General features: G+C 43.2%; 1 protein-coding gene across 3 annotated transcripts in view; it reads right to left on the reverse strand.

The window, feature by feature from the left end:
- Positions 1 to 18,529, reverse strand: part of LOC130291320 (protocadherin-8-like) — a 37,697-nt gene extending 19,168 nt beyond the window's left edge. For 2 of the 3 annotated variants that reach the window (XM_056539973.1, XM_056539966.1), the window contains exon 1: positions 18,464 to 18,529. The gene's annotated coding sequence lies outside the window, so the exon portion shown is untranslated. Of the gene's footprint in view, positions 1 to 18,451 lie in introns of all 3 variants that reach the window. The other variant, XM_056539969.1, reaches the window with a different exon arrangement.
- Positions 18,530 to 22,446: the final 3,917 nt, after the last annotated feature.

Raw genomic sequence — 22,446 nt, forward strand, 5'->3', positions numbered from 1 at the left:
CACAAAATTGGATTTGAAGCAAATTACTAACTTCACTGAGGCTAAAGTATATACAGTAAAATCGCATTATAGGTGCCAGGAGTTTAAGCTATTACTATTATAAAGCATTAGCTGCTCCTTGCAAATTAGCTTTTTATACTTTTATATGGATATTCATCAGTCCAGAACATATGATTATCCTTCACCCTTGGGGTTTGTTCACATGGCAGAATGTTTGTCCGCACGGAAAATCTCTGTGCGGACATTCTGCAGACTCCGCACGCAATGCATTGTCGTCTATGAGATGGTGCATTCCCGATCGGTCCTAGTGCCGGCGCTAGGACCGCTCGGGAATGCACCGTCTCATAGATGGCAATTAGAGATGAGCGAACTTACAGTAAATTCGATTCATCACGAACTTCTCGGCTCCGCAGTTGATGACTTTTCCTGCATAAATTAGTTCAGCTTTCCGTTGCTCCGATGGGCTGGAAAAGGTGGATACAGTCCTAGGAGACTCTTTCCTAGGACTGTATCCACCTTTTCAAGCCCACCGGAGCACCTGAAGGCTGAACTAATTTACGCAGGATAAGTCATCAACTGCCGAGCCGAGAAGTTCGTGACGAATCGAATTTACTGTAAGTTCGCTCATCTCTAATGGCAATGCATTCCGTGCGTAGTCCACAGAAAGAATGGACATGTTCATTCTTTATGTGGACAACGGAATTAGAATTTCCGCGCCAGATGTTTCTGGTGTGGAAATTCTGCTATGTGCACAGCGCAGCAGAATCCCATTGAAATCAATGGGACTCTGCTGCTGAATCTCTCTGCAGAATTCTGATGCGGAATTCCACACCTAAAATCTGTCATCTGAACATGGCCTTAGGCTAGGTTTTCACTTTTTTTTTCTGTCGTTTTTTTTTCACCACTGCCACGAAAAACTGCCCCCTCGGAGATTTCTATTGAAGGATTTCTATTTCTATCAATTTCTATTGAGGAAAAAAACGGCAGTGCTAAACCCACAAGGCTTTGTCCAAAAAAAGAAATAAAAAAAAGATGCCATAGTCTCAACATGCTACAATTTTGGAAAACTGCCGCTGAGGCCAAAACCACAGGAAAACGACAAAAGAAAAATCGCCAAGTGGGTTTGGTGTTTCATAAATCCCTAGTGATTTTCAGCTAGTGTTTTTGGCCTTCTTTTGGGGGTGATTTTTGCAAAAATATGGAAAATGAGCCTTAGGGAAGCGGGCAGCAGGCACCACGAGTACATGCCGGCGCTAGGATCACTGGGAAATGTGCTGTCTCAATAGACGGCAATGCATTTGCAAACTATAGAAATAATTGACGTTTTCATTCTTTCTGCGGAGTCCGGAATTACTGATTGTAGTTTATTAGTGAAATATACCAGTGATTGGCTGATGGGGCCATTAATTGTGGCCGTTCAGGAGGGTGGGGCTGAAGCACGCCAAGGGGCGTGTAAGTAGCCGGGGCCCATACAAGAGATCAAGTGTTTCGTTGGATGGGGCGTCAATTTAGCAAGTGGTTGGACTGCATATATCTATGGTGATTCTTAAAGGGGTACTCCCCAGGAAAAAAATTTTTTTAATCAACTGGTGCCAGAAAGTTAAACAGATTTGTAAATTACTTCTATTTAAAAATCTTAATCCTTCCTGTACTTAACAGCTGCTGCATGTTCCAGAGGAAGTTCTTTTCTTTTTGAATTTCCTTTCTTTCTGACCACAGTGCTCTCTGCTGACACTTCTGTTTATTTCAGGAACTGTCCAGAGTACAAGCTAATCTCCATAGCAAACTTATCCTGCTCCGGACAGTTCTTAAAATGGACAGAGGTGTCAGCAGAGAGCACTGTGGTCAGACAGAAAGGAAATTCAAAAAGAAAAGAACTTCCTCTGGAGCATACAACAGCTGATAAGTACAGGAAGAATTAAGATTTTTTAATAGAAGTATTTTGCAAATCTGTTTAACTTTCTGGCACCAGTTGATTTAAAAAATTAAAACAAAAAAAAGTTTTCCAGGGTAGTACCCCTTTAAGGGCATGCTTACCATAGAGGCAACCCATGTGGCCCCTAGAGATAGAGGGCCCACATTTCTTATTTTGATTGATGATAATTATTGTCAATGTGTCACAAATTAAGGAATAAGTCCTGCCAAAATGAATCCACAGGATAAGGGGATAAGTAGCTGATTGCGGGGGTCCGACATCTGGGACCATCCGCGATCTCTGGAACGGGACCTGCCCCTCAGTGCGGTGGATGGCACGCGCTCCATTCATTTCTATGGGATCGCCGAAGAGACCCAAATACAGCACTCGGGCATCATCGCCGCTCCTATAGAAATGAAGAAAGCACATGCCTTCTACACATACTTCTCACTGAGAGAGTCAGGGCCCCTTTCCGGAGATCATGGGGGTGGCGGGGATCATCTACTTATTCTCTATACTTAGGATAAGGGATAAGTTAAAGGGGTACTCCAGTGGAATTTTTTTTTTTTAAATGAACTTGTGCCAGAAAGTTAAACAGATTTTTAAATTACTTCTATTAAAAAATCTTTACCCTTCCAGTACTTTTTAGCAGCTGTATCCTACAGAGGAAATTCTTTTCTTTTTGAATTTCTTTTTTGTCTTGTCCACAGTGCTCTCTGCTGACACCTGATGCCCGTATCAGGAACTGTCCAGAGCAGGAAAAAATTCCCATTGCAAACCTATGCTGCTCTGGACAGAGGTGTCAGCAGAGAGCACTGTGGACAAGACCAAAATGAAGTTCAAAAAGAAAAGAATTTTCTCTGTAGCATAGAGCTGCTAAAAAGTACTGGAAGGGTAAAGATTTTTTTTAATAGAAGTAATTTACAAACCTGTTTAACTTTCTGGCACCAGTTGATAAAAAAAAAAATGTTTTCCACTGGAGTACCCCTTTAATTTAAGCTGGAGCTCTCCTTTAAAGGGGTACTACCATGCTGACAACTTATCCCCCATCTAAAGCATAGGGGATAAGTTGCCTGATCTCGCACGCAGCACCCCGCTCTCATCAGGCCCCGGAGCGAACATCGCTCCGGGTCTGATGACTGCCGATCACGGGACCGGAGTATCGGGACCGGAGTCACGGCTCCGCCCCCTCAATGTAAGTCTATGGCAGGGGACGAGACAGCTGTCTCACCCCTGCCATAGACTTGCATTGAGGGGGGGGGGGGGGGGCGGAGCTGTGACGTCACGATCACGGGCCCCGTCATCAGACCCGGAGCAGATGTTCGCTCTGGGGCCTGATGAGAGCGGGGTCCTGCCTGCGAGATCGTGAGGGTCCCCGTAGATAGGGGATAAGTTGTCAGCACGGTAGTACCCCTTTAAAGGAGTAGTCCAGTGGTGACTCAGTGGTGAACAACTTATCCCCTATCCTAAGGATAGGGGATAAGTTGCACATCGCGGGGGGGTCCGACCGCTGGGGCCCCCTGCGATCTCCTGTACGGAGCCCCGACAGCCCGCGGGAAGGGGGCGTGTCGACCTCCGCACGAGGCGGCCGCTGACACGCCCCCTCAATACAACTCTATGGCAGAGCCAAAGCGCTGCCTTCGGCAATCTCCGGCTCTGCCATTGAGATGTATTGAGGGGGCGTGTCGGCCGCCGCTTCGTGCGGGGGTCGACACCCGCTATCTCGGCGGAGAGCCTAGCCCCCGTACAGAGAGATCGCAGGGGGCCCCAGCGGTCGGACCCCCTGCGATCTCAAACTTATCCCCTATCCTTAGGATAGGGGATAAGTTTTTCACCACTGGACTACCCCTTTAAGGAGGGAAGGGGAACGACACAAAAAAGCACCACTTTCTTTCTGTTCAGTTTGGTTAAGAATAGGGTGGTGCCAACTAGTACCAGATTTCCTAATATACAGTATATAGAAGGATGCGGATGATTCTCCAGGGAGAACGTCTACCCCAACTTTGCATTCCTGATTCCATACATGGCTGCTTTACGTCCTAACTCCAGTATAAACAAGCAGCAATATATGACATCAACATAACAAAGTGATGCAAATGTAGAATGTAATGACTCTGCTGGATAAACAAACTACAGGCCCCATTTACATGATTGAAGTGGCAAGTCTGGCATCAGTTAATGGGTCGGCAGGGGGGCAGACGGGACTTCCTGCCCCTGTCATGTAGTTGGAGATGAAACAGACCCCTAAATGTCATGTGGGTAAAATAAGAGAAAAAAAAATCACATATTTATTATTAATCTCATAGAGACTTTGGAAACATGAAGGGATAAGATTCAGATTCCCAAAGGAAACCATATAACCATGCAGAAATTTTCATAAAATTTGACCAGTCCAGTGTTTCCCAACCAGGGTGCCTCCAGCTGTTGCAAAACTACAACTCTCAGCATGCCCGGACAGCCGAAGGCTGTCCGGGCATGCTGGGAGTTGTAGTTTTGCAACAGCTGGAGGCATCCTGGTTGGGAAACACTGGGATAGGCCATCAAGCTCAGTCCGATTCAGTAGTGCTTGGCTGTCTGGGCATGCTGGGAGTTGTAGTTTTACAACAGCGGGAGGCACACTGTTTGGCAGACACTGAGTTAGGCCATCAAGCTAAGTCCCATTCAGTAGTGCTTGGCTGTCCAGGCATGCTGGGAGTTGTAGTTTTGCAACAGTTGGAGGCAACCTGGTTGGGAAACACTGGGATAGGCCATCAAGCTCAGTCCCATTCAGTAGTGCTTGGCTATCTGGGCATGCTGGTAGTTGTAGTTTTGCTACAGCTGGAGGCACACTGGTTGGCAGATACTGGGATAGGCCATCAAGCTCAGTCCGATTCAGTAGTGCTTGGCTGTCTGGGCATGCTGGGAGTTGTAGTTTTGCAACAGCTGGAGGCACACTGGTTGGCAGACACTGAGTTAGGCCATCAAGCTAAGTCCCATTCAGTAGTGCTTGGCTGTCCAGGCATGCTGGGAGTTGTAGTTTTGCAACAGCTGGAGGCATCCTGGTTGGGAAACACTGGGATAGGCCATCAAGCTCAGTCCCATTCAGTAGTGCTTGGCTATCTGGGCATGCTGGGAGTTGTAGTTTTGCTACAGCTGGAGGCAACCTGGTTGGCAGATACTGGGATAGGCCATCAAGCTCAGTCCTATTCAGTAGTGCTTGGCTGTCCAGGCATGCTGGGAGTTGTAGTTTTGCAACAGCTGGAGGCACCCTGGTTGGGAAACACTGAACTAATCCATACACTTAATGATGACTATATATTTCAGATAGCTAAACAGTCAGCTATCTCTCCTGCTAGCTCGGCTTGGTAGACCCCATTGATCTCCCCTAAGAACAATTAAAGGGGTACTCCACTGGAAAATATTTTTTTTAATCAACTGGTGCCAGAAAGTTAAACAGATTTGTAAATCACTTCTATTAAAAAATCTTAATCCTTCCAGTACTTATCAGCTGCTGTTATGATCCAGAGGAAGTTCTTTTCTTTTTCAATTTCCTTTGTGCCTGACCACAGTGCTCTCTGCTGACACCTCTGTCCATTTTAGGAATTGTCCAGAGTAGGAGCAAATCCCCATAGCAAACCTATCCCGCTCTGGACAGTTCCTGACATGGACAGAGGTGTCAGCAGAGAGCACTGTGGTCAGGCAGAAAGGGAATTGAAAAAGAATAGAACTTCCTGTGGAGCATAACAGCAGCTGATAAGTACTGGAAGGATTAAGATTTTTTTTTTATAGAAGTCATTTACAAATCTGTTTAACTTTCTGTCACTGATTGATTTAATGATTAAAAAAAATAATAATAATAAAATATATATATATATATATATATATATATATATATATGTTTTCCAGTGGAGCACCCCTTTAATACACTTATTATGTCTCCACCTGTTGCCTTTGGCACCTAATGCCACCCAAAAAATGCATGTGATTTGTGAAAGAATTCTATGCAGGGCTGCCGTAGACATTGACCTTCAACATCAGAGCCTATCGATGGTTTCTCTTGCCTAAGGGCCACAAGTGACATATTAGAGGGTCTCATGAGGCCCCCCAAGCCACGACTGATCAAGATAATGCCAGACAACATATACAGATAATTCACTCTATCATCCTTTAGATTGTAAGCTCCTATGGTCAGAATGATGATTCTCTCTTCTATTGTAGATTACTTCACTCCGGCCTCTTCATTACTGTTCTGCTTTTGCTTGTAACTGGTTATGTTCTAGGCCTGCATTATTTAAAGGGGTACTCCGGTGGAAAACTTTATTTTATTTATTTTTTTAAATCAACTGGTGCCAGAAAGTTAAACATATTTGTAAATGAGTAAAAATACAGAAATGCGTGCAGCTCACAAACCACAATCCGAGGATATAATTGGTTATATGACGAAACCCAACGGCCGGAATTAAGAAAAATAATATACAAAATGTATAACCAATCCTCAAGGATTCTACCCCAAAAGGTACATAATGATGTTTAAATAAAATATAATATCATAGGATGCTTTAGTTAACAGTTTTATTCAATATATAAAATAATATAAATAAAATAGTATATTGGACTATATATACTCTGGCACAAAATATAACAAGGATGAAGAAAACCACTGGGCCCTAGTGGTGACACACCCCCTATATATAAAAATCAAATACAAGATTTGTAAATGACTTCTATTAACAAAATCTTAATCCTTCCAGTACTTATTAGCTGCTGAATACTACAGAGGAAATTCTTTTCTTTTTGGAACACAGAGCTCTCTGCTGACATCACGAGCACAGTGCTCTCTGCTGACATCTCTGTCCATTTTAGGAACTGTCCAGAGCAGCATATGTTTGCTATGGGGAATTTTCTCCTACTCTGGACAGTTCTTAAGTGCTTTCTGGCACCAGATATGCAAGAATCTTTTTTTAAGGTTAAAGGGGTTGGCCCACTGAAAACTTTTATGACCCTAAGTGAAAAATAGGGTCACTGAGGTCCAACTGCAGGGACCCCACAATTCTCAGGTGCCCCTTGTGAATGGAGCAGTAGTGCGCCTACGTCATGTTTTCAGGATTTCCTTAGTCTTTCACAGGTGATATAATTCTGGTCAGTGAATCCGGCATCACCAAAGTTATATCACCTGTGAAAGACTAAGGAAATCCTGAAAACATGACCTGTTGGGGGGACTTGAGGACCGCGCTTGGGAAACTCTGGTCTACGTGATCAACACTCCATTCACTGTCAATGGGACTGTTAGTGACAGATGAGCTTAGCACTCCATGTGGGCACTTGGGGACTGCTGTTCTTCTGTGGGGGTCCTGGTGGTCACCGCCCCCCCCCCCCCCCCCCCCCAGTGATTACATATTTATCACCTATCCAGTGGATGCTTTTTTGTGGGTCCCCCCTATAGTTACACCCCTATAAATCACATTTCTCCCTGGCCACTATAATTTGCAGCCATAGGCCGATTTCTAAGATGGCCCAACTGAGAATTATTCTTATAGAGATAAGAGGAAGACAGGGTTGTATATTCCATGTTGTAGACTGCTGTGTATGTGTATAGTGAGGTTGTTGGTAAATGTGTATTCTATTTGCATTCTTAGTGATGTGTATTACAGCCCCAGTCTCACCCCAGTCCCATGACTAAGACTTTATTTTGGAGTGACACAAAGGGGTCATGTGCACTACTTGTGATTTTAAAGGGGTTGTGCGCTGCCCTGCCTTTCGGAGTTCCGCTCGCAGCGTCCGGAAGTTCATTACTCCAAACGCTGTGTGCGGGCTTCCATGTTCGCTGCTGCCCCCTTGTGACGTCACGCCCGGCCCCTCGTGACATCACGCCCGCCCCCTCAACGAAAGTCTATGGGAAGGGGGCGTGACCACTGTCACGCCCCCTTCCCATAGACTTTGGTTGAGGGGGCGGGCGTGACGTCACGAGGGGGGCGGTCGCGAACACGGAAGCCCGCACACAGCGTTCGGAGTAATGAACTTCCGGACGTTGCGAGCGGAACTCCGAAAGGCAGGGCAGCGCACAACCCCTTTAATAACATATTTTGGGGCCCATGAAGTATAAATAGAAAGAGTGTGTCATACAGTTTTGTGCTATATCTATGCAAGCTGCTATAAATATTTAACATTATTTCCTTTATTTTCTTCCTCTTTAATGCCATTTCATCACTATAGGATAATGGGGAAGATTTATCAAAACCTGTGCTGAGGAAGAGGGATTTTTAAATTTTTAAAGGGGCCTGTGAAAAATGAAAGAAGCAATCTGATTGGTTGCTATGGGCAACTGCACCGCTCTTCCCCTACACAGGTTTTGATAAATCTCCCCAATGTTCCTGGCGATTATGGCGCTATAGATTTTCATGCTGAGTCTGCAAGAGAAAAGTCGATAAATTCAAAATCCAGATGTCCGATGATTTCCGACATGTGAGGGATCAGCAGAATCCTATTAAAATTCAACATCGCAGGGTGACTGCCCAAATCTGCAGTGAAACGTATTGCTGCGGATTTTGTAGTGAATTACCTGGAGATCTGCGACGGTGGATTTTAAACCTGAATTAAAAAAATCATCGCTAAATTCTCATTGCACATTGCATTTTTTGCAATTTTAAAATACTAGCCCTGAACATAAAAAACCCTCAAAAGGGTGAAAAAATCCAAATGAAAAAACTCCATGTGAGTTTCATACTTCCCTATTGACTCGAAGCTAACATCTGACCACAGAGGCTATGGCATTTTTACCCCCTCCCCCCAAAAAAATAAAAATGCCAGTGGGAATCCCAGCCTCAGCCCCATAAAGAGGGGACAGAGCATCTATGGTCCACCACAGGCCCATTCACAGGGGGAAACACGGAGCCCCATCTTTGTGATCCATAGGACTTTCCCCATGGTCTAACCCTCAATGGTCAGACACATGTCACCTTGGATAGTTGATAAGTGTCAAAATTGGGATGACGCCATGGGTACAAGAGACCTCTGTCAGAGCGGACCCCCACCGATCAGATTCTTACACTAATCCTGTGGATAAATGATCATTTTTAATCTTGAGATAATCCCTTTAAGGAGGTAACTGATATTCAGTAACGGGTTCTTGCTCAGCTCGCTGGTATTCTAGTTTCCAATTTCAGTTAAAGGTGGAATAAAATATAAGAGAACATATGTACAAAAGGGCGACTCTGAGCCCCTATAATACCCTGCCCCCCTCTAACAGGTGGATTAAATATTGTTGATATATATATCCATGCATGTACTGTATTCATAACTGCCAAATAGCTGGAGATATTTTGTTGAAACCTTGTACACGTTACTTATATGGCATGTAAAAATATAGTAGAGTTTAATAACCCTAACCCAACCCCCTTTGCAAGGTTTTGTCTGAAGTCCCCTGCAAGTCTATGGGCCTCCCAGTATATCCCGGTATATCTCCCGATATCTCTGCGTTACTCTCAGGCTGCAGAGATTTCCCAGGTTTCACGTGGTTTGGATATGAGGTCGTCCTGGGAAGCTTTATTATACCACTGGAGGCAAAGCTCAGCTCTATCTTGGACATCCATATGAATTGGTGTTATGTATATATGACATCTATATGAATTGGCCTTATGTATATATGACATCTATATAGATTGGTCTTATGTATATATGACATCTATATGAATTGGTCTTATGTATATATGACATCTATATAGATTGGTCTTATGTATATATGACATCTATATGAATTGGTCTTATGTATATATGACATCTATATGAATTGGTCTTATGTATATATGACATCCATATGAATTGGCCTTATGTATATATGACATCTATATGAATTGGTCTTATGTATATATGACATCTATATGAATTGGTCTTATGTATATATGACATCTATATGAATTGGTCTTATGTATATATGACATCCATATGAATTGGTCTTATGTATATATGACATCCATATGAATTGGTCTTATGTATATATGACATCTATATGAATTGGTCTTATGTATATATGACATCTATATGAATTGGCCTTATGTATATATGACCCATATGAATTGGTCTTATGTATATATGACATCTATATGAATTGGTCTTATGTATATATGACATCTATATGAATTGGCCTTATGTATATATGACATCTATATGAATTGGCCTTATGTATATATGACATCTATATGAATTGGCCTTATGTATATATGACATCTATATGAATTGGCCTTATGTATATATGACATCTATATGAATTGGCCATATGTTTATATGACATCTATATGAATTGGCCTTATGTATATATGACATCTATATGAATTGGCCTTATGTATATATGACATCTATATGAATTGGCCTTATGTATATATGACATCTATATGAATTGGCCTTATGTATATATGACATCTATATGAATTGGCCATATGTTTATATGACATCTATATGAATTGGCCTTATGTATATATGACATCTATATGAATTGGCCTTATGTATATATGACATCTATATGAATTGGCCTTATGTATATATGACATCTATATGAATTGGTCTTATGTATATATGACATCTATATGAATTGGTCTTATGTATATATGACATCTATATGAATTGGCCTTATGTATATATGACATCTATATGAATTGGTCTTATGTATATATGAATATGAATTGGTCTTATGTATATATGACATCCATATAAATTGGCCTTATGTATATATGACATCCATATGAATTGGCCTTATGTATATATGACATCTATATGGATTGGCCTTATGTATATATGACATCTATATGAATTGGCCTTACGTATATATGACATCTATATGGATTGGCCTTATGTATATATGACATCTATATGAATTGGCCTTATGTATATATGACATCCATATGAATTGGTCTTATGTATATATGACATCCATATGAATCGGCCTTATGTACCTATATATGACATCTATATGAATTGGTCTTATGTATATATGACCCATATGAATTGGCCTTATGTATATATGACATCTATATGAATTGGCCTTATGTATATATGACATCTATATGAATTGGCCTTATGTATATATGACCCATATGAATTGGTCTTATGTATATATGACCCATATGAATTGGTCTTATGTATATAAGAGACCAGTATTATAAATGGCACATGGGGCCCTGTTGCAGATTTTGCATCAGGGACCAGAAGCTATAAGATACTCCTCTGGTTGGCATTATGTATATATAACATCGATATGAGTTGATCTTATGTATATATGACATTTATATGAGTTATTCAATCGGTCTGGCTTCAAAGAGAACACCGACTCCAAGTGGCGCAGGATACAAAAGGAATGGAGATCAGATAAAATCGAGGTAGTTTATCTCGAAGATGCAACGCGTTTCACTGTGGGAAAGCAGCTTCATCAGGCATCATCATTAACCATGCCTGATGAAGCTGCTTTCCCACAGCAAAACGCGTTGCATCTTGGGAAATAAACTACCTCGATTTTATCTGATCTCCATTCCTTTTGTATCCTGTGCCACTTGGAGTCGGTGTTCTCCTTGAAGCCAGACCGATTGAATACCTTGCCTTGCCGGAGGGCTGCGGATACACTACCTCTTGATGCGCTTACCATTGTTGTTACCATGACGTTACACCACCAAATCTGGTGAGCTGCTGTGTTATTTCACTTTTATACTGATTATCTCTCTTTTATCACACCAAGAAGCGCTCTCCCTTTTCTCCCCTTTAGAACATTTATATGAATTGGCCTTATGTATATATATATGACCATTATATCAATACTCCCACTACACTTATCTCCACGATTGGAATATTGTTGTACATCCACAATGACTGTATTCATTCAGAGGGAAATTTATGAAGAAATAAATCATGACTTCTCTCAATTGATGTTTAACTTAATAACTTAGGTCCTAGTTGTTTTTAATACATTGGCTTTGACCCATCTTCTCCCGAAGTAATTTTTGTCTGTGTCTTAACATATAATCAATTAAAGTAACAATATTTTATCTGCCTGTTTGAGGAGGGATGGGTATTATAGGGGCTCGGAGTTGCCCTTTTGGTACATATGTTCTAAGTCTGATATACATTTCTCTCCACAGGATTGAACAGTGCTCCTGGATGTTTAATGTTTGTAGGACTGAAGATTCAAGACCCGTCCTCTCCTTTTGTTGTCCATTAGCCCAGTTGCCCCATTAAGTGACACTTGCTGCATTTGGTCTATGGAAACACATGGGTGAGGGTATGGCAGCAGATGGGTGTACGGAGGTGCTGGCCTTCACACCTTGCTTTAAGACCTTGCTCTTTGTTGACTGCGGCAGATAGCGACCTCCACAAGGATCTGATCTGGATGTTGTCATAAGGAGACTCCTCCAGCTGTTCCAGATCCCCCTTATCTCCAGCCTGGTATGTGTGTGTTCTCCTAATAAATGCCAGTGCATCCTGAGCAGATGTGGTCTATAAACCTGACAGCCCCCAGTTACATATCTACCATATCCATCACCCACTGATAACAGTGACGGACAATCGACAGGCACCACAAACCTCGTCTATTTTTAAGCTGCTTAAGCAAATGGCGGAGAGAGACGAAGAGCTTATCTGGATGATAACAAAGAGGTTCTGCTCGGCACTGTGCAACAACAGCTTAGCCATAGGGGGTGCAAAGGTAGCAGTCGCATCGGGGCCCTGGTGCCTAAGGGGGCCCCAAAGAACATCTGTCCTATAAGATACCTGCATTACAATTGACACATGGGGCCCTGTTGCAGACTTAGCATTGGGGCCCAGAAGATACAAGTTATGAAAAATTAGTGAGATGTTACAGGATGTGGGATAAGTAGCTGATCGAGGGGGGGGAGCAACCACTGGGGCCCCACGCGATCTCCTGAACAGGACCCTGTCCTGCTCAGTTAGGAGCGTTTGTCATCTACATTTAGGCAGCGCATGCTCCATTGTCTCGGAATGACCTACCCTGCCTATATGCTCCTTGATGGGGGGTCCTGGATACAGGATCCCCTCTATTATATAAAGGGGTCCCTCTATGGTTTACTCTTCCATCATGGGGCCTACATTTCCTGCCGATACCACAAAAGTCCAAATAAATCTGCTATATAGAGGGGTTCTAATCTGGACTTTCTTGGGACGACTTGTAAAACGTGTAAATGAGTAATAGGATCTTTCTCTTATAGGACAAGATGTGGAACAGCAGAGATGTCATTCAGATGTCTTCAGGTCTTGTCCTTAGGGCCGTATTGTGGTTCCATGTTGTACAGCAGTGATTTCCAAATGATGTACCTCCAGCTGTTGCAAAACTACAACTTCCAGGATGCTGGGAGTCGAAGTTTTGCAACAGCTGGAGGCACGCGGTTTGAAAAATATCTGCGCAGACATTCCGAGACTGCGGGGCACAGGAATGCGCAGTCTCATAGATGGCTTTGGAGTACGCAGAAAGAATGAACGGGTTAATTCTTTCTGTGGACACGGCAATCTGAACTTCTGTGCCAGAAACATCTGGCCTGTAAATTGCGCCATGTGCACAGCGGAGAAGAATCCCGTTGAATAAAATGGGACTCTGCTGCTCCGGAATCTCAGTGCCGAATTCCAATGCAGCATTTCCTGCAGAAATTCCGATGTGTGAACATGGCCTAAATCTTCCTGATGTGCGGCTGACGAATGGTAGCAGCAAAGGGTCATACAAACAATCCAGTGATCATGTGGTCCTCCCCACACGGTAATCGAGCACTGTAATAGACTCGCTAAATAGGCGCCAAACTACAAGATTGGTAGTAGGACCCTTAGATACAATGTCTCGGTACAGATAATACTCAGTGAGTGAACTAAACAAAGCAGCAGAACAAGTTAAGCTTTATAGCAAGAAAAATCTAAATATAGCCCCAGCCCTATGAAATGTTCAACTTTTATTTCCATTACCTGCAGTCCCATGTAAAACTACAGATGACACATTAGGAAACGTATCAAAACTATTGGTAATGAAATTGGGGCACTACTGAATGGGAGCTGAACTTGATGGCCTATCCCAGTGTTTCCCAAATAGAATGCCACCAGCTGTTGCAAAACTACAACTCCCAGCATGCCTGGACAGCCAACGACTTGGAGCAATCAATCACCGATCGGACACAACGGAGGCAGGTAAGGCACCCTCCGCTCGCGTTCTAGCTGATCGGGACATCGCAATTTCACCGCAATGGTCCCGATCAGCCCGACTGAGCTGCCGGGAAGCTTTCACTTTCATTTTAGGCGCGGTAATCAACTTTGAATGCAGTGTCTAAAGGGTTAATAGCGCGGCACCACGATCAGTGCTGCACGCTATTAGCCCAGGGTCCCGGCTTTCATTAGCCACCGGGACCGACCCTTTATATACCGGGACCGGGCGCAGGGCATACAGGCACGTGTCCTTAAGAGGTTAAGAAAAAAACTTTATAAGGCTAGAGTTTCACTTTGTTTTTGTTTTTTTACACCTGAAAAAACGCCAATGTTAAAACCCACATGGCTTTTTTGTGGCGTTTTTTCACTCCCATAGACTCCAATGGGACAAAAATGCCAAGATTTTCCAGAAAAAATGCCAGTCTCGACATGAGATCGTTATTGAAAATTGCCCACTGAGCCCAAAAAAGATGAAAAACGCCAAAAGGATAAAAAAAAAAAAAAAAAACGCCATACTGAAAAACGGCATGTGCATATGGCATTTTTCAGTTCCCTATTGACTTGCAGCTAACATCTGGTTGCAGTGTTTTTTTTTGTTTTTTTTTTTAAAGAAAAAATGTCGTGCGGCAGAATGGGCGTTTTTTTGGACGTTTTTAGACTGTAATTCTAGTCTGAAAAATTACACTGACAGTTTTTTTTTTTTTTTTTTTTTCACTGTTTTTTCGAGGTGGATTTTTTACACATGGGGCAGATATTCAAAAACTGACTAGTTCTGAGGAAGTGTAAACTTAGATGTAGGCTGTCTGGCACATCTTACCACTGTCTACTGAGGCCTCGTTCCCACAGTGGAAAAATTTCTCTCGGAAATTCGGCTGCACCGCAGAAATTTTGATTCTGGCCTCCGCAGAAAGAATTGACATGTCGATTCTTATGGTGGAATCCACTTGGAAATGCATTTTTTGGAGACAACGCATTTTCGAGTGGTCCTAGTGCCGACTGATGACTGCTGGACATTCTGAAAAATGTACACAATGGGGGACATTTATCCATGTTGGTGTAAGGTAGTAAAGATTTTACCCCTTGGTGTATTGTTTGCACAGTTGCTCAAATTTTACCAAAAAGGTGCAGAGCACTTGATACATTTTGCTCAATTATAGAAACCAGTGAACTGCAGAGATTGGTTTAAGCTTTGTGCATATGACACTTTTGTACGTGTCCTATTAGATGGTGTAGGTTTGCGCAAAGAAAAAAAACACTTCTAAATTTAATTTAATTTGTAATAAATACAACTCTACAGCAAAAAGTGGGGTACGGTGCACCAAACAGTAAACATCTTTGAAAGATATTCTACTGAAAATTGCACAAAAAATGCAATTGCGCAAAATTTGCAGGGACATTTAGAACATTGAAGTGGTGTAAAGCCAATGATAAATGTCCCCCAATGTGTACAATGCCTAAGTATGGCTTGGTTAATACCAAACAATTTTGGCGCATATTATCACTTTTTGGTGCAGTTTAACTGAAGCCCCTAACCAAGGCCACACCACATAAAAAAAAAATGGCGTGCATGGTGCAAACAAAGTAAAAATCATGTGTAAACTTTGGGGAAGAATAAGTGCTAAATCCTTTCAATACACCCTTGGGGGGGGGGGGGGGGGGGGGGGAGATTTATCAAAACCTTTCCAGAGGAAAAGTTGCTGAGTTGCCCATAGCAACCAATCAGATCGCTTCTTTCATTTTGCAGAGGCCTTGTTAAAAAGGAAAGAAGCGATCTGATTGGTTGCTATGGGCAACTCAGCAACTTTTCATCTGGACAGGTTTTGATAAATCCCCCCCCCCCCCTCTGCCCACCCCTCATGGTTTTATCCATGTGGACATGCCATAAGTCTATGTTCACATGGCAGAATTTCCATGCAGAATTCCGCACAGATATTCCGCTGTAGCGGAGTTTCATTGATTTCAAAATTTCAATGGGATTCTGCTGCACTGTTCACACAGCAGAACTTCCGATCCGGATGTTTCTGCCGCGGAAATTCAGTTTACCTCATCCATAGAAAAATAGACATGCCTATTCCGCAAGGAAATGCATTGCCGTCTATAAGACGGCGCATTTACCAGCTGTCCTAGCTCCCATTCATAGAGTTGCCCCTATTCCTTATAGACAAGAGACTGAAAGAAACTCCTTCATCCTACTTATGAGCTGCTTACTAACTACTGACATCTAGTGGTCATGTGTGAGTATGCAAAAAAAAGATTGAAATCTGGAGAAATTTCAACCTGAATCATTAATGGCATTGAAAGAAAGAGAGGTCCACGGGCTAAAAGGGCACAGAGGCCAAGATTTACCAATGATATCTAATTCTTAGACAACATAGACAATCTAGGGCAGCGTTTCCCAATCAGTGGCCCTCCAGTGGTTGCAAAACTACAACTCCTAGCATGCTGGGAGTTGTAGTTTTGCAACAGCTACAAGAGCCCTGGTTGGGAAACACTGATCTATCGTAAATGTGGTGTCGGGGCACACGGGGTGTGAGGTGAGGTGTATGAGGCAGGTGTTGTCAACCCCTTAGTGTTCGTGACGCCAGGGTGTGGTTTTAACCGAGAACCACCCGAACGGTAGCACCGCTAGTCCTAGTTAGGCAGGGCAAATAAGAGTCCAAGGCCAGGTTAGGGTTAACGGTTGCTTTACTGAGGTAGACAGATGGTACAGTCTTTACAGCTAGGCCAGGATCCCAGAGAGGTGACCAGTACTGACTTATGGCTGCAATTTAGGCTTGAGGCCTCCAGATGTGCTGGACACTGGCTCTGAGACGTCTGGACTGGACTTGACCTCAGCAGAAAGTGAAACACGAGAGAGATTGTAGTACCTCCCCCTCTTATAAAGGGGGGCTGAGCAAGATCCCATAGGCTACCTACGGGTCACCTGGTAACTTGGTGCTCTCTGGGTAACAAAATGTGGTACGCCTCGGGGGTTTTAGGGTAGTTGGGGTGTTACTGTTCTGTATAATAAAAGGCGCTGGTAACCCTTGTTACTCGTGACGCCAGGGTGAGGGTTAAATACTGTAATGGTGTTGAGTCTATCGCCACCCTTCCCATGAGCGATGGGTGAGTGTGTAATAAACGGATTGTCCACAACCACTGTTTAACTGAAAACTTGCAAGACCTTTTACTGCAGATTTTCTGTAGCAGGCAATAGCAATAACAGTCCAGATAACAAAGTCTATATACAGTTAAGCAGCTATTGACAACTGGTTGGGATCAGATAAGCTCAATTGAGCTTTTAGAAGATTCCGTAGCATAGATCCGCTGGATTTAGAGGTGCATTTAGGTCCAGTGATCTTGCGGAGAGTAGCGGGGAATTGTAGAAGTACAACCGCTTTGGTATAGGCCGAGGCAGCAAGGCTTTGGCCTAGTAAACGTACTTGAAAGTTGCGGAGGTCCTACCTCATTCAGTGACAGCAACCCAAGAGAGCGAATAATGGCCGCAGCTCCCTTATATGGGCAGGGGCTGAGCCGTTCTGGATTGGTCCATAACAACTGTCACTCACCGTTACACAGCATTGTGGGTGAACACGTGACACAAGAACCACCTAAGGTCCTTCAACTTACCATAGAGTTCTGAGCAACGGGTCACATGACCTAAGGTCCTGCGACACTGAACAAGTGAGTAATGAAATATACATATTTACAATGATAATTTCTATAAATATTAACTTACTAAGGGGTGACTAGGGGCTAACTAGGGAAGCGGACCCCCACAGTCCTAGGGACTCTGACTTTGGGGACCCCCACCGAGGCACAGTATGAAATACGGTGCCGGGACACCACAAAAACATGTGACCATATCAAAGGTCCTTTACATTCAATGTACAACTAATTACATTATGGGGGTGCACTGCAGGTGAGCCCTGAGGACGTACAGGGACTCAAGCTGATAGGACTGTGGAATGATATCATGTACTGGGACATCACATAAAGATGGGCCAATTTGGGCCCAAAGGCCCCTTTGTGACCTAAGACACCAGTATTACAAATGGTACAGGACAGGTAGAAACCCATGTTCAGGTTTTCCACTGGAGTTTAAAGGTTTTGGTTTTTCCCTCTGACTGTAGCTGCACCCCCACCATCATTAATGAATGCTCTACCTCCCATCCTCACTCTATATAGGGTTGTGGGTGAGTATTAGCACACGGGTATTATGCAGTGCATCTGAGTATCCACATCTCAGTATAGCAACCTTCAATAGAAACTGCACTCAACCAAACTTGTGTTCCAATCTCAATACTTTTACTTCACATGTTAGTCTTCATACGAACAACTTTCTTTGTACATGGAAACTACCTCCCATCTTCCCCATTCAAAATGGCTACTAGTTACCTGTTAAGTTACCTTGTTAAGTTCACCTTGTCCATCAGCTCCTCCGTCCGTCTAGCCTTGACTCCTATTACCTCACAGTCACTATTATGTTCTTTTTTATTACAGTTGTTATGTATGTACTTGAGTTTATACTGTGAAGGGCACAGGAGATATTTTTGTCTGCTTATGTCCATTACAGGGGTATACTGGGATAGTTCACTGACTTGCACTTTACTGTTGTAATTAGCAGAGTACCTGGCAATGCCCATTCTTCCCATCTTTACCTTGTGGGAGAGGAAAAGCAACAATGACGCTCTCGACCTCATATCTTGTCCTCATATCCTCGTCCTTATATCCTGTCCTGATATCCCAACCTTATTTCCCGTCCTCATATTCCATCCTCATATATAGGCCCCAAATCTCCTCCTGATCCTGTCCTCATATTCCAACCTTATATCCCATCCTCATATCCTGACCTCATATCTCGACCTCATACCCCCCCCCCCCCCTAAAATAACTATTCCCTGCACCTTTCTATCAGAGAATGAGCAGGATGTTTAAAAGTCCTGGCCAATCACTGCAGTCTAAGAGCAATGTGATCAGGAGATGTAACAGAAGTCCCATAGACAAAAACCCCCACATACCCCGACTTTGTCCTCATATCCCGTCCTCATATCCAAACCTCATATCCCATCCTCATATGCTGTCCCCATATCCCGACCTCATATCCCATCCTCATATATCACGACCTCGTATGCCATCCTCATATCCTGTCCCCATATCCTGTCCCTATATCCCGTCCTCATATCCTGCCCCTATATCTGGACCGCATATCCCGTCCTTATATCTTGTCCTCATATCCTGACCTCATAACCCGTCCTCATATCTTGTCCTCACATCCCGCCCTGATATCCTGTCCCTATATCCCGTCCTCATATCCCTTCCTCATATCCTGACCTCATATCCCGTCCTCATATCTTGTCCTCACATCCCGCCCTGATATCCTGTCCCTATATCCCGTCCTCATATCCCTTCCTCATATCCTGTCCTCATATCCTGACCTCATATCCCGTCCTCATATCTTGTCCTCATATCCCGCCCTGATATCCTGTCCCTATATCCCGACCTCATATCCCAAACATACACATGCATGTCAAAGGACAAGTATCATGTAAAAAACGTATCCACTATCCAAAGGATACGGGATAAGTTTTAGATTGTGGGAGGTTTGAGCGCTGGGGTCCCCCGCGATTTCCTGTTTAGAGCCCCAGGGGCCGCCATGCTCCCTCTGTGTATAGTTCTATGGGAGAGCCGAAAATTGCCAAACGGCTCTCCCATAGAGCTATATGGAGGGGGAGTGGCGGCACCCTCCATGGGCGGGGGTAATGACACGCTGCTGTATAGGAGAGCTGGGGCTCCTAAACAGGAGATTGTGGGGGGCCCCAGCCCTCACCCCGATCTTACATGATACTTATCCTTTAAGATATATACTTTAAATAGATGCTAAAAACCTATCGGAACTTAAAGTTGTGGAAATCCTGCTGATCCTAATAGTCCGGCACTGGCTCTGTCTTTGGGTGTCTGTGTATTCTCCATGTGGCACACAAGTTTTGGGCACTGCATCGGCACCAACACAATATGTTCAATTATCAGAATTTTCCTATAAATTTACTGCTTTTTCTTATACAGCCGTGTTAAAATGGAGGCAAGTGGGGAAATTCAGGGAAGATTTCTATTTCCCAGCTGGAGATTTTCTTTAAAGCCGTTTTAGTAGATTCTAGAAGTCACAGGGCTCAGATCAAAGTCCCCGGAATCTTCAGGAGGGATCTGGAGTTAAGTGACCTGAGAGACTGGAGCCTGCATTAAGTCACCATCACCATAGTCGCCGACCAGATCCCTCATCTGTCTCGTAAATGTCTTCTATCTGATCGGAGATAAGGCAATGTGTTCTGCTGGGGTAAACCGCCCCTAATAATGCTTTTATTCTTCCATATACAGAGCTGTATGAGGACTCATCTTCGCACTGTGATCTATAGTATTTATTAATATTATTTTTGTTTAAATGGCACATGATCACTTTTATTCATTTTTTTCTGGCATGTGAAGTGAATAAAAATCATCATTTCTGGTGTTCAGTGTTTTTTTTTGTGTTTACGCTGTTTACAATGCAGCTTCATTAATGTTATATTTTTTTATAGTTCAAACATTTCCGCATGCAGTGATACCAAATATGATTATGTTTTGTTTTGTTTACATTATTATAGTTTGTGATTTTTATTTTGGGGTTTCCCCCCCCCCCCCCCCCCACAGGACATGTGACATACATTTACATTACTGCAGCCTGGTACTGCCATTAAAGGGGTACTCCAGTGCCATCCGGTTCAGAAGGCTTGGAGCAGCAGTCGCGGGCGCGATGTCACACCGCGCCCCCTCCCATAGACATCAATGGAGGGGGCGTGATGAGACGTCACAAGGGGGCGGGAACGGGACGTCGCAACCGCGGCCATTGCTCTAAGCCTTCTGAACCGAATGTTTAGAAGGCTGGGGCACGGGAGTACCCCTTTAACCCTTCAGTTGGCGTGATCAATGATGGCGTGACCCTTTAGATGGCGTGATCAGGACAGACAGTTCTCGGTGGATATGGGTTGCTCATCAGACCCCGCATTGTCATCATGGGGGTCCGAAGTGTTAAAATGGTGGCTGGAGGTCTTTTACCCATACTCCTGCCACAGTTTTGTCATTCCTTGGGGTACAGTCTGGCTGAAAATGATTTTATACTGAGATTCTTATTATTTATTATTGTCGTCTTTGTAAGTTGCAAAGTTATATAAAAAGGTAAAACAAAAAAAAAATCGAAGTTTCCAGCAGGTCGTATACAAAGGTACTTATGGTGAATACATCAGGGCTGCTCATGGCTGCTGAAAAGTATTGGGGCAGTGAGAAGATCACTATGAGGCCCCATTCACACCACGCTTTTCTGTATGCCAGGTGTATATGTTTATGAACCCAAATATGGAATGCAAATATATAGGCCGATATACCCATTGAGTATAGTAGACTAGGGCTACACAGTGACTTTGGCTGGACACAGTTCACTTTCCCTTAACCATTCTACATCGTACCCAATGTAAGTGAATGGGGTCATGTTGCGACACCATGTATGTAGCTGCGGCCGCAACAAAACAATCACGGAAAATCCACCCAAGAAGGATTTATGGTCACAGTCGCAGCTGTGTCACCCACACTAGTTGCCATTTAGCGCGCTTCAGGGGGAGAGACAAAATGATATTTAACTCATATCACAGCCAAAATCAACCATGAAACCCCAGCCTTAAAGGGGTACTCTGGTGGAATTTTTTTTTAATCAACTGGTGCCAGAAAGAACAGATTTGTAAATGACTTCTATTTAACAATCTTAATCCTTCCAGTACTTATTAGCTTCTGTATACTACAGATGAAGTTCTTTTCTTTTTGAACTTCTTTTCTATCTGACCACAGCGCTCTCTGCTGACACCTCTGTCCATTTTAGGAACTGTCCAGATCAGGAGCAAATCCCCATAGCAAATCTATCCTGCTCTGGACAGTTCCTGACATGAACAGAGGTGTCAGCAGAGAGCACTGTGGTCAAACCGGAAAAAAAAAAAAGAACTTCCTCTGTGGTATACAGCAGCTGATCAGTACTAAAAGGATTAAGATTTTTAAATAGAAGTAATTTACAAATCTGTTTAGCTTTCTGTCACCAGTTGATTTAAAAAAATGTTTTCCACCTGAGTACCCCCTTTAAGTGTGGTATAGGGTGTTATGTCTTATACTTAATTATAATTGATAATTAATATGATGGGAAAACAGGAAAACATTGGTGTATATCTTTTTACTTGTCGAACAAAATGGAGACTGAACAAAAAAACAACACGTTTTTACATATGTGACAAGAATCAAGACTGTTGAGACCCAATTAGCTCCTAGCAGGCTATAACTCCCCCTCCCCCTTATTACAATAATTAATTAAATAATAA

This window comes from Hyla sarda, chromosome 9 (assembly GCF_029499605.1).
Source record: "Hyla sarda isolate aHylSar1 chromosome 9, aHylSar1.hap1, whole genome shotgun sequence".
Classification (NCBI taxonomy): Eukaryota; Metazoa; Chordata; class Amphibia; order Anura; family Hylidae; genus Hyla; species Hyla sarda.